The sequence below is a fragment of the Ambystoma mexicanum genome, chromosome 12 (assembly GCF_040938575.1).
Source record: "Ambystoma mexicanum isolate Mex_15411 chromosome 12, UKY_AmexF1_1, whole genome shotgun sequence".
NCBI lineage: Eukaryota > Metazoa > Chordata > Amphibia > Caudata > Ambystomatidae > Ambystoma > Ambystoma mexicanum.
In genome coordinates, this window is record NC_090936.1 from 65,750,969 (window position 1) to 65,763,533 (window position 12,565).

Consider the following 12,565-nt stretch of genomic DNA (forward strand, 5'->3'; position numbering starts at 1 on the left):
AACATCTTCCAGCTACTTTCACACCATGCTTTGAAGGCATAGTCAGCGGTTACGGTTTCTGCGTGCATGCGTTGAGGAAGTAACCCATGTTTTGCATTACGTTCAGGCCTGTTTTGATTGCGCTTTCTGCATTGGTTTTGGGACAGAGCGTAAAATCTTCCCTGCCTCCCAACCATGCTCGTGAGGAGAATACGCTTGCATCTCCTCTCCTATTGTAATTTCATGCAGGAGGAGAGGCATGAATCCCTATGAATTCTGCTTGTTTTTTTGCACACTACAATGCTCTCCGCCATGCATGGATTTAGCAACCACCATTACTGTGTGTTTGTGATGATGGAGCAAAATAGGCCTGGCAACCCCCTGATTGCCCAGAGACCCTGTAAAGGACCAGAGGGGGTGTCAGTACTTCCGCTCTCTATATGGTAAAGGAGAGGCACAGAGGACCCCAGCTAAGATTCTCTATTGAGGTAGCAATGGACGAGCAATCAAGGCCTAGCTTCTCAGGAAGGTGATGCAGGCTGGTTCTTAAGTAAAGTGTCGTCCCCAAGCACCCACAAAGGAATATCCGCACACTGTATCGGTTAAAACACAGTCTTTATATAATTAATATTCAAGGTTATATACAATATCACGATAATGCACTTTGTGCTCAGAAAATCAACAATGGTAAATATATACAGTTCTAAAGTGGTACCACCACAATTATTAGATCTCATTAAAGTGCATCAACTATACGGTCAAAATGTCACACAGATCAATAAAGAGGAAACCAGCAGTAGAGAGAGGAAGGAAAGCAAGATGGTTGAACAACTGGCAGAATACAGGTCACTACCGTTAAACACAGCCCTGTGTGGAGATCCCCCCACCTGGGCAACCTGTAGAATAAAGATACAAGCCCAGTCCATATATTGTTCACACTAGACTTCCCAATAGTTCTGCAACCACAAAGTACCTGGCGTTGCAGTGTTCTTCGGCGGGGAATTGACTGCCCTTCTTGAGTGCCCTCCCTTTAAGGCAGGAGTCACGGGTCGTTGAGCGGCCGGCGGAGAACAGGTTGAGCTACGACGGAGAAGTGGCAGCTTCGTTCCTATCGTTGCTCATTGACGGGAAGCGCAAACGTCCTGCAAGGAAGAGGCGTGCAAGGCACCTCGGTGTCGATAGTTCTGAATCGCAGAGAGTTTGAAGAACTGTGGCCCAGCAAGGGCGTCGAGTCGTCGGCATCTCTGTGGTCTTTGGGTGGCGGGAAACCCACCGGCAGATGCTCCTCGGCGCGTCGATGGTCAGACCTTCTCCAGCAGGATACAGCAGCGACGATGTGGACGAGAGCGTCCTTGGATTTGAAAGTTCTTAGGCAAATGGGAGCACGGCGGCTGCGGTCGGCGATGGCGGTCATCAGTCCGGGCGCTTCTCCTTGGGATTCCACAGCAGTCCCCGTCTCGGGTCGGCCGCCTGTCGAAGGTCTGTCTACCAGGGAGCTTTGGCAAAGATCAGCTGGTGCACAATGGTCCCTCGTAGCTCGGGAAGAGGGCGCCTTACTAGGTCCTCTCTGGGTCAGTCCTTGGAGGCACAGCAGCTTTCAGATTGTGAAGGAGAGCAACAGCAATTCTTCTCGTCCAGCAGGGCTTCAAGGTCAAGCTTCAGTTACTCCAGTTATTCGTCGTAGTGGACTTCAGCTTCTGAACACGATTCCTAGCAGTGCGAGGTCCCCAGATATACTGTTGATCTCCCATTCATTCCGCCGGGTCTTACTCAAGCATCCAATCACGACTAAGGGCATTCAGGCAGGCAGGCAGCCAATCAGGCACACAGTGCATTCAGGCCATTCACTTCTCTCCAGACACTCACAACAAGTTATGTGTATAGGGACAAGTACCCGGCCATTCAACACTCCACACTGCATTCATACCGGTTTCGGGCAGGGCTGTCTCAGTCATTGTGTCAACCACTAGATACTAGACACCCACAACATAGAATGCGTATTCGTCACACACTCCATTCACCAAGGTCCCACCCACAGGCGTACCCACAACATCCGGTCGTTGGGAAGGCTCCAGCCAGTTTGGTCAGCACTTCCCCACACTACCATATATGGAACTTCCACCCAACAGCCAGTCAGGGGGAAGGGACAGAGTCAGGGCTTCCCGGGACTTCGGGAAGATCAAGGTAACAGGCGATGGAAGGCAAGAGGCCATGGGGGCCATTTTGTCTCCATCAGGAATCTACCGATTCCAATGACAGGGCCTGGGCATCCCAAAATGGAGGACGCTCAGGGCACCAGTCAATTCAGCTTAGAGCTGCCACCAGCCCGTACCCTGCTCTGTGGGTCACCCACAGGTGCCCAAAAACATACACTAGGGGCACAGGGTTGCACCCCTACCCATGGGTGCCATAAGGGTACCCCATGGGTCTGTTCACCAAAAACCAAAGGAGATAGCTGCACCGCCAGGAGTTCCACATGAACTTCTGCGTTGAAAACACAACAGAACACACGATAAAAAGCAGTAAAGGACAAGGATACGGAGGCCCTGTCCCTCCAATGCATTTCTAGCATCACACACCCCTATAGGAAAAACCGTAAATATTGCATAGCGATAGCTACAGGTGTGTCAGAGCAAACCTTTATGTGTAAACTCTTTTGTCCACATACTCTTCCCACTCCCTCACTGCCATGCGTATACCCTGCATAAGTGTACATTTAAAGCGCTCAACAGTACCATCAGTTGCAGGATGGTATATGGCTGTCTTGTGGTGCACGACACCAATGCCGGACACAAATTCTTTCAGGATTCAGGACGCAAACTGTAACCCATTGTCTGTGAGCAACTTGCTAGGAAAGCCTTCCATATGAAAACCTGATCTAAGACTATCCCTAGTGCCTTTGAGTCTGCTTCCTGCACCACCTTCACTTCCACCCACTAGGGGTATAGGCCCACAAGCACTAGGACATATTTCTTTACACCTCTGCCACCCACGATGGGGCCCAAAATGTCCATAGTAACATACTCCCACAGCATCTCTGGAAAATCGAATGGTTTACAAACGTTGAAAATTATTTCTCAGCTCTCTGTCAGAACCACTGCACACACTACAGGTCCTTACCAGCTCATCCACTTCTCTATCCATACCAGGCGACCAGGAATCTGCCCTTGGACGACCCATGGTCTTTATCATTCCTAAATGTCCCTTATGCGCTGCATCCAACAATTCGCCCCAAGACACCTTGGGGTGGTAGCACGTGCCCAGACCTGAAAATATGATCTCCCTCCTGTGAAACACCACCCAAGCCATCCTCGCTGGACCAATTCGGCTAATTGCCCAGTACCATGCACGGAACCTTGGCAAGTATCTCATCCTCGTTCTCTGCGTCATTCCAAACCTGCTCGTGATCGAACCGCTGCAAACACTTCACTGCCCATCAGATCTTCTTCTTCCTCACCATCAATTTCATCTCCCACACAATTACTTTGTGCTTTAGACAGAAAATTCACCACCATATTTTCCTCGCCAGGAACATACTCAACACAAAGCAATGTCCCTACAGCGAGGTAACCCATCTCACTATTTTGGGGATCAGACCATCCAATCCCTCAGAAGTAAATATATCAGCCAGAGGTTTATGATCACTGTAGGCCCTGAATTATCTGCCCCCACAGGAACGTTTTGAACTTCTTTAATGCCCAAACCACAGACAATGCTTGTTTCTCAATCACGGAGTACCGAGACTCCCCTCCCTTGACTACTCTGGACCCGAAGGTGACCATTCCCATTTCTACACCATTCTGTCTCTGCAGTAACACCGCTCCTATGCCTGTGACATTGGCATCCCTCATATCATAGGTCTCACGGTCCTTATCACAGCTTCCCAAAACAGGTGCACGTACAAACATGAACAGAATGGGTGAAATGGCCGTGCACCTGCACGCCCAATAGAGGATGAACATAAACAAACAATGGAAAAAGACAACACCCATGACATCAGCCTCTTAATGATGTAATGCAAACATCTCTTTCAGATAAAGCCTGACTTTTGACTCTTTAAATACCTTCTTAATGTCACAAGAAAGATATTTTTCATGCTCAATCTTTCCTCAGATTTGATATCAAAGAAGGGAACAGAGATTAAAAAAAGAGTGACATTCAATCCAAAATAAATTATTGAAAATAATTTATGAAAAAGGCAGTGCATTTAATAGAAAAATGCAGCTATTAAGTGCAAATAAATCGAAAAGGGTATTTTTATTTTTAAAAATATGGCAACCTCCTGATGAAGGGGCATGAGATCTTTTGAGGGACGGGGAGTTTGGGGATGCAAGGATCCATTTAGTGCAGGTGTATGTGAAAGGTGTGAGCAGCCCAAGAAACACCACCCCCCCCCTTTCACCATTTGGACAGGGATTATCAAGGCTAGATTAGAGATCGTTCAGATAAATCTGGCAGGCCGAAACACGCTCTCTGAATAGGGCCCTGTTTCGACTAAACCTCAGAAGGGAGCACACGACGGAAAGATCAAGGCGTCCCACCTGCTTGTGAGTGATCGTGTTTTATGTAAACAGCGGCCATGTTATTTGCAAACATATGCGGGCCTATGGAAAATGCCATTGCGTTGCTGGGATATGCAACAGCACAGGGCACATATGCAGTGTATTCACACAAGAAGAGAGGACCGCAAGATTAAGGACTATTAGGTTACTCAAACACTGGTAACACAAAAGACTCTTACAGCAAAGTGGGTGACAAGGAAAAGTACACGTATAACTACGGGTGCATATGGCTGATTTATGCTTTCGATTACATTTACTAATACCTAATTAAATTTCATTATTTTGAAGCACCTCAAGGTATTTATTTTCATTGGCTATTTATAACGTGCTTAATACCCAGTGGTTTCTAAGCGCGGCCCCGGGATTGAGCCTGTGTTGCGTAACTCTGCTGCGTCTTGCTTCCAAGGTGAGCGTGTTGCCCCTCAGCTATCCTGCCGTATCATTTGGACCAACCGGATGCCGTGTGACTTTTTTCAATGTTTTGGTTCCGAAAACCAAATCTTTTAATTTCCACCATGTTTAAATCCAGAGCAGCAGCAAATTTAGAGGGAAGACCCCCAGTAGCCCTCCATTATCCCCATCGCTACCCCTAAAAATATTATTCACTTTACCAAACGCACTTTTTTTGTAGGTGAATTTCTTGGCGGTGCACTGAAAAATGTGTGTGGTGAGTATTCTGCAATGATATGATTGAGTACCAATGATTTGCCATCGGTTTCGGTGCTCGCCTCCCATATTCACCCAGCGCGACTCACAAACAAATCGCCACAGTGAAGCCTCGGCTATAGCTCGAGAAATTGGAGCTATGAAATCGGATGAGCGTAACACTTATTGTAAGACTGCTTAGACTCAGAGCAGTGCAACATAAATCGCTACACAAAAATGCGATATTAGAATTTCTGGTTAATAAATTCCCAAAGGATTTCATTACGAGTTGGCTGGTCCGGAAATAAGGTACCGGTAACAACGTATGCCGGCACCTTTCCGGAACAGTCCGATCTGCCGGCGGGCCTGACCTGCCTGTAGATCAGGCCCCTACCGGCAGATAAATGCCTGAATCACCGGCACCGTTACTAACGGTGCTTGTGATTCGGGCATCCCCATCCCATGGAGTCCTACGGGGCTCCTTAGAATGGGGAGTTACTGGCGTTACTTCTCCGCTGGCTGGAATATCCCGGTAGTAGAGGGATATCGGTCGATAGAGACGGTACGGTAGTTCCCCGCTTGAATGACCGGTGGGATACCGGGGAACTCATAATGAGCCCCTAGTCTTTTTTTTCCTAATTCGCAAAAAGATGTTTGCATTCCGTAATGGATCTGCAAATAGAAAACTGTACAAATTGTGTGCCCATCCCAAAAGAAGGTCCGGTATTTTCCGTTTACATTACAGATTTGACTGGTAATGCCTTCTTTACAGCGGAATTGGAAGAAGATGGCGGCTAATACATTTCCTACCATGTATGGTAATTTGATGGCCATTATACGAAAACCTCAGGCTTCGCTGACTGAATCCACTTCTAACCAACAATAGAATTCAATAATGGAAAGTGGCTAATCCGTTTTGATGCACTTAATCCCTGTTTTTGGTCGGCCAGGGGCAGTATTGCCGAAACTATGCCTTGGGGCAGGGGTCTGCAACCTTCGGCTCTCCAGATGTTTTGGACTGTGATTCCCATGATCCCACAACATTGACTCTGCTTGCTAGGGATAATGGAATCTGTAGTCCAAAACATCTGGAGAGCCAAACTTTGCCTACCCCTGCCTTAGGGCAAGTGCAATTAAAACTAGGGGAAAAACTGAGCCAGTGAAAAGAAATATTCTTCAATGAATGTTTGCAAGGTTGGCCCTAGTCTTACCCCTTTGCCCTGGTGCAACAATGCATTGGAAGTATATTTTTGGACTAGGCCAGTTGCCCTACTGTTAATGCACGTGCATCAGAGCATATATTCTGCAGTGCCTCTGTGGCAGCCGTAGAAGGAACGCGAGTCAATAAGTATGTTGGAATAAACCGTTTTCTGTACTGACGTCTCCACCATCAGAACTTTCGGGCCAAAGACATTTCCTTTACAATCCTTGTATGATTATCTTTCTGTATGAAGGGTGTTGGGGTGCTGGGAAAAGGTTGACTTTATTCCTTTATCTGTTTTGAATTCATCTTTCGACTCTGTTGTTTTTGCTCTCCCCCAACCACCTTTTCTACCCTCCTTTCACTGGATAACAATGTCTTGCGTGTTGTTCGTTTTTTAAACAAAAATGGTTAAAAACAAAAAGGAGGTTTCTGAAGTAGTTCTGCTGTCCAAGTTCAGGTACCCCCTTAAGCAGCTTATTCTGGACCGGGTCGACGTTACTGGCAATGGTATTGGGCCTGTCGATGTTACTGCCAATGGTGTTGGACATGTCGATGTACTGGCAATGGTAGAGGACCATGTTGATGTTACTGGCAATGGTATTGAACCAGCCCTAAGGGGAGATTGGCTTCTCATAGTTTCCAGGCCTTCCCACTCCCTCCCCTCACTTATGCCTCCTGGACTGTAGATCAACTAACCTCAACTACACATGATAGCCACAATGCTCAGGAAGTCCTAGTCCCTGGTGAACTGCCTCTCACAGAAACCTTCTTGGCAACCTGTATTGAGAAACAGAAAATGTGTGTGGTTAGTTTCCCAAAAAAGGCTGTATAACATACAGATGCTGGACTCTACGACTCAACGTAAGTGCACGTAGGTGGATTTGCTTTGTGCTGCTTCTGGGTATGGATGGGTCAGTGCATTTAGCATGTTACGGAAATCAAGCAGAGGCTGAACCCATCCGTGGGAGGTTTTGTTCCCAGAGGCACTGATAAGTGAGGCAGGCCTGATTGACTATGGGCCTCATTAAAATGTAGGTGGTGACCTGCCGGTGCTGACATCCCGGGCCGCCAACCTCGTAACACTGTTCCTCTGCCTGAGATATCATATGATAGGTTATTTATAACGTGCTTAATACCCAGAAGGTTCTAAGCGCGGACCGAACCTGTGGTGCTCCGTGTCATTTTGCTTCCTAGGCGAGCACGTTGCCCCTGAGCTATCCTCCCGATCCTGGTGCCACCAGGACATTACAAGTCCCGGCGTCCTGGGATGTCAGGCGGCAGAAAATTGTAAGTCCCCATTCCCGTGGAGTCCCTTAGGACTCTACGGGAATGGGGACACAGAAGCACTGGTACTGTGCTTCCATGAAAACCATGACTGCTGGGAGCGGGGGTCCCAGCAGGTAAGACCTGCCGGGAGCACCGGCCTCTGCAGGCATTCATGTACTTTGGCGGTCTGGTAAGTGTGCCAGTACGTTGCTACCGGCACCCTTATTTCCACACTACCTGGCGTGTAATAAGGCCCTATGCCTTCAAGCTCTACCATATGGTTGAGCCAGGCACTGCTGTGCTGCCCTGCTATATTATGGTCTTTTATATGAAGACTAGTGTGTACACAGGCCAAAATGCGTGAGGAGAGGTATTTTCAGAGTGTTAATATATTATGTGATATATTCGTTTGTATGTGGTATATTTGATTGTATGTAGTATATTTGATTGTAATTCATGTTAAGAGATAAAACATATATTTGTTAGATTTTCATTAACACGATAGGACCACTTTCCTAAGGCAAGAGCTCCCTCTAGCGGTGACAACAGGTGAAGCGGGCAGTCTCTACTGCGCATGACAGCATCAGATAAACATACACCTGGCCTTTTATTATATTGTATGATGTTCAGAGCATGTCATCTAGTTTGTCAGAGTCCTCCTAGCGGTGTACTTGGTTGTTTAGTGAATGCGGTAGCTTGGCACACTCTTTCATAGACTTTAATGGATGAGCATGATTTGCTTTGGGTTTTTTGGGTTCTGGTAACCATACTTATATTTCACTCCTCTTTGTTCCCGTATTCTTACCCTTCCCAGAGCAACCCTGCTATCTGTGCCTGCGTCGGGTCTGCTCCCTGGGGTTAGCGTCTCCACGGGGCAACTCTCCCGTGTCTGCTTCTCTCTTTGGCTTGCGCAGGCCGCTCCAATGGCTCCTGTATGTAACCTCTGGTTCTCTTCTCCATGTGGCTTTGGTAGTCGTCGTGTCTCGGCACAGACTCGAGGCTTTGTTCCTTGACAGGATTCTGGTGTCTGGGATCGTAAGGGAACTTCCAGCCTAGCACGACCTCAGTGTGGCCACATCACCCGTGGATATGGCTTTTCTGCCTCTGCATCAGCTCGTCCACTGTACGTATTGCTGGTCCTCCAGCATCTTTCAATCTCTGCTTCCTGTGCTCGAGCTACCGCTGGTTCTGTGGTACTGCGTGACCCCACCACTCCTGGACGTTGCATCGTCAGAGGCTCGCCACTGCTCTGGATTATCTCTCACTGGGTTCTGTGACAAATTGAGGACATTCGTCCCTTCTCCCCAATGGAGGCAATTCCTCCATCGGTGTAGAGGCAAGTGGGACCTAACCAGCAGAGACTCCCCCTTAAGGAACAAGGACGTCTGTTCCTGTGAGGAACTCCCTCAAGGTCTGCATACATTGGCCTACATGGGGCTACAATACCAGACCCTGTGGAATACCAAAACTGGTACGAAGAAAAAGCAATGTCAGAAACTGTGAAGTATCAAAACTGTGATGAAGAAACTCCTAATAGATACTGTTATCTTATAAGGGAAGGCCTTGTCCCTTTAAATCAGGATACCCAATCCACTGAGATGAGTATGTGGATAAATGTGCATCCACAGAGAGATGAACGAGAAGGAGAGAGAGAGAGAATAACGTATGTCATCTGGGGAAGCTCCCAAGCTACTTCAACCTTGACGGAGAAGGAAACCTGGAACTCCCTTAGCTTTGCAATACAGTACGCCAGAGCTAAGGCAACCCTGAAGCACGAGAGAACCGAGGGGCAGAAGGTGGTGGCAGGACCTCGGATGGGAATTTGAGATGGACAGAAGCAGGTCCAGGCAACATCGCTGATACCATCGGTACTAGTAGACTGCAGGGTGTACATTTACGCAGCGGAGGTCCGGCACACTGTGAAGAGGCAGGAAACTAACTGCAAGGAGAGCAACGCCAAAGAAGAAAAGGGGTTGGCACTCCGTGAACTGAAAAAGGGTCTGAGCTGGAGAAGGCTCACAAAGAAGTTCTCCTACTGCAACGAAGGTAACTGTGAGAATGGGAGCCCCAGGAGGACCCAAGGTGATCATCATATCATACAGTTAACTCGTCTCAGTAGAAAGTCTGAAACAGAGTTAAACTTGAAACAAAGGAAGTCAAATGTTGTAACTTAGAGAAAGAACTTTACAGCAGTTGAATAATGAGAAAAGAGAAGAGTGGATACAAAATACCCATGGAAAATGGGAAAGTTACTCAAAATCCTGCACAAAAACCAATGTAAGCTTAAAGAGGAAGCAAGATATGGAAAAGAGTTTCGAGAAAGAGTACAATTGAACCACATGTCCAGTAAAGCCCTACAAAGCTCAGTTAGCGTTCAAAGATACACTAAGAACCACAGAGAAGACGGGAGACCTAATAAAAGATCCCCAAGAGGGACATTGAAAGAGGATAGAAAGCCCAATAACGCAATTAAGGAGCTGAAGAGTTTGATCCAAGAAGTCACATGAGACTATTTGCTGATTACATTTTGCAGATGGGTTGCACCCCGCACCCTTGCTCACTATATTGTCACCCCCAATAAGGTCTCACTTGCCCAGACCTCTAGGCAGGGTGTTGCTTAGTGGGCTCATTCCCCCGGCCTCAAAGGGGGTGGCTCCCCACTGGGGGGAAGAGACGACTACTTCAGGTTCGCCACAATCTGTACGATTCAAAGTCTGATGGATCAATGAGTTATTCCCCATTTTGGATAACTAGGACCTCAATGGCAAATGCTACGTTACAGCTAATATTGCATTTGCGAATGCGTTTTGTTGGCGGCAATTGCCTCCACACAAAAACAGCTGGAATTGACGAGATTTTGAAAGGCAACTCATAATTTGGTGCAGCATCAAAACGTATGGTATTTGGAAAGGGATAGGTAGATTACTTGGCAAGAAAATGCGTCAAATTCAATTTCAATTCATTTTTTAAATCAAAGAATATATGCAGGGGGGGTGGGTAAGGGTAATAATTCAGGTGGGGGTGAAGAGGGGATTTGGGGAGATATCCCCCTGCATGTATTCGCAGCCAAACGGTTAACAAGATAAATTAGTTCAAACCGAATTCGACAAATTCTCCTCGACCAAATCACATGGCACCCTTTGCCAACACTGCATGATTTCCTGTTACCACTAAACTCACCACACTTTGCACTCCTATTCGCTGGCTTTCTACCTTTGCAGAATTAATGTTTCCTTCCACGTTTAAGGTTTTCTTATGCAATGAGTAGAAACGGCTATATGTATTGTAACAAAATGTAATGAGCAGAAGTTGAATGCCAATGCAATGTAATGTAACTTAAGCCAAGTAACGCACCCAGATACCTTCGGGTTAGGTGCGCTCTACAAATGAGAAAATACAACTAGTACTACCTGCCGTTGTGGTCACACTGCACTTGGTACAACACCCGGGCAAAACTGCTTTTTAATTCATTTATCCACCTTAACTATGGGGGAAGAAATTCAAAAGCGCAATAGTCAACCAGAAAACTATCTCATGAAAGCCGCTAAAAACCCCAGAACTGAAAAACAAAGGGCTTGATTGAGCGTTTATTTATTTATTTATTTATGAATTCCCAAACCCATCTTTCTGTACTGATGTCAAATATGGCAAGAGCAAGGAGAAAACATATTAGCCAGTGGTTGAAGTGTATGAAAAGAAGTAGTGGAACTATGTTCCCTGCTGGCCTGCCCCTGGTCCCCACAAACCCCATTGCCACAACCCCTCCCACACACATCCCCCCCAAACACTTGCACCTGCTGTTTAAGGGAACCTTCAGTGCAGTGCACTGAAAGTGAAGGTTTCAACTTCTTCCTACACTTTTATTTTAAAACAAAACCACCCTGGAACAGTTTCTTTTTAAAATATAAGTATAGGAGCTATACAAGGTAATTAAAAAAAAGTATAGGAGCACCGCTCCCGACCGCCCCCGCTCACTTTGACCGCGCAAACTTTCACTCTCCAAGTGTTTTGTACCGCAACTCCCATCGGCCCTATCTAGTATAGTCAATGGTGAGGGATCATGGGAGTTGTATGTTAAAACATCTGGAAAGCACCCATTTGCAGACCCATGGATCAGAGCCACGTGTTCATGGCACTTACTATTAATATGAAGGCTGCTGATTTGATCTGAATCATACATTGTTTGTTTAATAATGCATAGGTTGAACTTCCACATTCTGGTAATGTAGTTGAGATCGGCTTTCTATGCAGCTGCAATGATTCACATGGTGTTTGCATAATGTTTAACACTATTGTCTCAGGAGGATAGCTCAGAGGCAATACGCTCGCCTTGGAAGCAAGAGGATGCACAGCAACACACGTTCGATCCCCGGGTCCGCACTTTATGTCTGTGTCACGGAGTTCCCCCCTTCTCACCTGAGACCGATCCTTGCTGGACTCCGTGGGCGGTGTCTTCTTGCGGACAGACCTGGACTTGAATAAGGCTGAGTGAGTCTCTTCCGACTCCAGCGTGCGTTTAAGATTCCGGGATGCAGCAATCCGGGGATCCGGGAAACGAAGAAGATGTGCTGATGGCGCACGAGTCCAGGGAGGAAAAGGGAAAGGGGCAAGGAATGGAAGTAGAAAGCTAGGAACCAGGAAAGCAATACTGCGAACTACGGGGCACACGTCTGATCGCTACTTGGCAATAGCATTGAGACCCGCGGAGCCGTGGGGGTGCGGTCTATTAGTAGAATAAGTTACGTCCAACATATAGACCGCGGAAGGCGTGTCACACTGGACAGCCATGTTGGGAGTGTCAGGGAATGCAAGGCCTGTTGCGATAAGGACCAGGAAGACCAAAAGGGGAGCGTCCTGTGGGTCATGACAGCATGCCTCCTCCGAAAACCTGTTCCTCCAGGTTTGACTG